Source organism: Lampris incognitus, chromosome 2 (genome assembly GCF_029633865.1).
Source record: "Lampris incognitus isolate fLamInc1 chromosome 2, fLamInc1.hap2, whole genome shotgun sequence".
In the NCBI taxonomy this organism is placed as follows: domain Eukaryota; kingdom Metazoa; phylum Chordata; class Actinopteri; order Lampriformes; family Lampridae; genus Lampris; species Lampris incognitus.
In genome coordinates, this window is record NC_079212.1 from 92,075,910 (window position 1) to 92,079,927 (window position 4,018).

Sequence of the window (4,018 nt, forward strand, 5' to 3'; positions counted from 1 at the left end):
TAGATCTATGGATGAATTGTTTCGCCCTAATAATCAGGCTATTGTACATTTTCATATTTTTTTTCCTCCACTATAACGCCAAATTTAATATCCTTATCATCCAATTTGGGCAAATGAAAGTCCTTTTCAGATATCCAATTTTGAAATAATTCCCAAGAGGCTCTAGTATAATTACAAGTAAAGAACAAATGTTCTAAAGTTCCGATAACAGGCTCACAAAACATGTTTTCATCAATGTTAAATCTTTGTCTCAGAAACTCATTACAAGGATAAATATCATTTATCATTTTATTTGAAAATAAGTTTCTTTCGCTTTTGGTGAAATAGGGAGAGTGAGGTATCTGGTCCTGATTCTGCCTATAATCTCTCTAGGATAAGCTTTTAATATATATATATTTTAATGGTAAAGGGAAGAGTTCGGAGGTAAGGGCGCCCCCTTGCAATTTTGTTTGTGCATTTCTTCTCCTTAATATCAAGATAGCCTTTGTAAAGTGGGAGCATCTGTGGTACTAACGCGTCATAGGGCAACATGCCTTTTATCATATTCACCATTACACGTGGGATTGCCTTGATAACCACTGAGTATTGTTTGGTTTTTGTTTTGTACACTTCACATTGAATTTATAAATGAATTCACTGTACTCTAGAAGATTTTCTCCTGAATCCATCAAATGTAAAATAGACCAAATACCTCTCTCCACCCAGTCATAATACTCTCATCCCAAACCAACTTGGACATGAACTAAATTGATGCCGCAAAGAGCAAAATGTTGCCCTGAAACAGCGTCTCTGGTGTCCGTTTCCACTTCTGAACTTTGCGGCTTCGTTAACACCTTTATAACCTCATTTAACCTTGTAGCGCCGCATTAACAAATCTGAAATAAGAATCATTTTAAGTAATGAGCAGGAATGACTAAATTATAATTTGTACATTTTATTCTTCTTGGTAAATTTGTCAAGAAAGGCTATCCAACACAAACCTATATCGATCAAATTCTGAAAAAGCAAGACAACTAGTAAATAATGTCATGGGAGTCGTTTTAAAATGATAAGACTCAACTTTATTAAAAGGATCTGTGCACATCGGTTTATAGCGAGCATATGAACAGAATTACAAGTCCTGAAAGCTCTGCCACAGGAAATGGTGCTTAATGTGTTGCATTCTTTCCTGCAGACACCAGCATACACAGACTGTGCTGAAGCCACCACAAATTTTACACAACTGTATATTCTGACCTCGCTAACTTCACAACGTAAATGTCACACCATCACACTTTCGCACAAGTGTGCAACAGTCACATCACAGTGGCGCGTTTTGTAAAACGGTTTAAACGGTGACACGGTTAATTTTCATGATAGATAAGTGTCAAACTAGACTAAAATGTGGATTACTTCTTAAAGGAGAAAACTAACGGATCAGTCATTTTTGTTAATGGTATGGATTAAAAAAAAACATCGCGAGACATTTTATCAAATAAATGTCACAATCCAAAAAGAGAGCCAACATCTTAATATATGATCATTATTTTAAGACATGGTCATAGTGGTAGTAGATTTTAAGACATGATGAAATATGATCACTCGTATTACAGTATTTTTTTCCTCTACAGTTGTTTTCTATCTTAGGTGTAATGCATACGAGTCTTCAAAACCACGACTGGGACAAGTTAGACCGTCCTGCAACCAGAAGGTCGTTCAAAGGAGACAGTCTGATACACGGGTTGCTGCATAGCAAGTCATCTGTACTGCAGGAAAAACAAAAAAAAAACCAGCGTGCTGGTCACTTCCAATGCTCGATGAGAGAGCCCAGACCGCTCCATCAAGTGCGTGATGCATCTGCGGCATACTGGGTCACAAGGTACCGACACCCACAGCTAACCACGGTTACAACACTGCAATGTGACTGCTGCTGCCGCAAACGTCCTCGGACGGAGGCCGCAGCAGCCCGCCGTGCGCTCACACCAGAGTACTGGAAGTGACACACCAAGATCGACACCTCTGGACAGACTGAGACGACGGCACGCAGGGCGAACAGGGACTCCGTCCTGGTGTCGATGAACAGATTCGGACCCCGTTTGACAACTTGACACAAGGACTGAGCGAAGGACGTCCTCGTCCAAGCACGAAGCGACGGCCTGCTGACCTTAATGTTTCACGCTTTTAGAACGGTGCGAGAACTGGATATGCGGCGAGGGCACGCAGACCAACATGTCCGGAGGGGTCGCAAGACGCGGGCCACACAACCAGCCGGTGTACGTTTCACAAGGATGGCTTTAAATTCAGCTGAAGCACATTTACTATTTAGTCAGCAAAAGAAAAAAAAAGAACAGATTACAACTGACAAATGTGACCACTGCTGCAAGTGAGTCGTCAAGAGCTGAAAAGGAAAATAGAGGCAATAGAATTTGTGTATCCAAAAAGTTCGTTTAAAAAAATAGTGCTAGGAAGGACCGTCTTTAGAACGAGATCAAAATAAGTGATCAGAAATGAACAGAGAATAAAACAGTCATACAGAGCAAGCCAACAGACACAGCCTTGAACAGCTTTGCCTGTCTTGCAGGCTTTTTTTGAAGGCCGGTTTTGTCTGCTTTTATGGACTTGAGACGATGTCTGAACAATCAAAATTACCAACAGGGAAGTGGACACAGCTTAGTAAATACTGAAATTAACCTATTACAGTTCTAAGAGATTATATCCGTTACATTTCCATCAACACCAGTAAATAGACTGAAAAATATAAAAAAAGGCATGTATGTATGTATGTAATATGTATGTATGTATGTAGTAGTATGTATGTATGTATGTATGTATGTATGTATGTACACTACCGTTCAAAAGTTTGGGATCACCCAAACAATTTCGTGTTTTCCATGAAAAGTCACACTTATTCACCACCATATGTTGTGAAATGAATAGAAAATAGAGTCAAGACATTGACAAGGTTAGAAATAATGATTTGTATTTGAAATAAGATTTTTTTTACATCAAACTTTGCTTTCGTCAAAGAATCCTCCATTTGCAGCAATTACAGCATTGCAGACCTTTGGCATTCTAGATGTTAATCTGTTGAGGTAATCTGGAGAAATTGCACCCCACGCTTCCAGAAGCAGCTCCCACAAGTTGGATTGGTTGGATGGGCACTTCTTTGAGCAGATTGAGTTTCTGGAGCATCACATTTGTGGGGTCAATTAAACGCTCAAAATGGCCAGAAAAAGAGAACTTTCATCTGAAACTCGACAGTCTATTCTTGTTCTTAGAAATGAAGGCTATTCCATGTGAGAAATTGCTAAGAAATTGAAGATTTCCTACACCGGTGTGTACTACTCCCTTCAGAGGACAGCACAAACAGGCTCTAACAGGTACTATTTAATGAAGATGCCAGTTGGGGACCTGTGAGGCGTCTGTTTCTCAAACTAGAGACTCTAATGTACTTATCTTCTTGCTCAGTTGTGCAACGCGGCCTCCCACTTCTTTTTCTACTCTGGTTAGAGCCTGTTTGTGCTGTCCTCTGAAGGGAGTAGTACACACCGGTGTAGGAAATCTTCAATTTCTTAGCAATTTCTCGCATGGAATAGCCTTCATTTCTAAGAACAAGAATAGACTGTCGAGTTTCAGATGAAAGTTCTCTTTTTCTGGCCATTTTGAGCGTTTAATTGACCCCACAAATGTGATGCTCCAGAAACTCAATCTGCTCAAAGAAGTGCCCATCCAACCAATCCAACTTGTGGGAGCTGCTTCTGGAAGCGTGGGGTGCAATTTCTCCAGATTACCTCAACAAATTAACAGCTAGAATGCCAAAGGTCTGCAATGCTGTAATTGCTGCAAATGGAGGATTCTTTGACGAAAGCAAAGTTTGATGTAAAAAAAAATCTTATTTCAAATACAAATCATTATTTCTAACCTTGTCAATGTCTTGACTCTATTTTCTATTCATTTCACAACATATGGTGGTGAATAAGTGTGACTTTTCATGGAAAACACAAAATTGTTTGGGTGATCCCAAACTTTTGAACGGTAG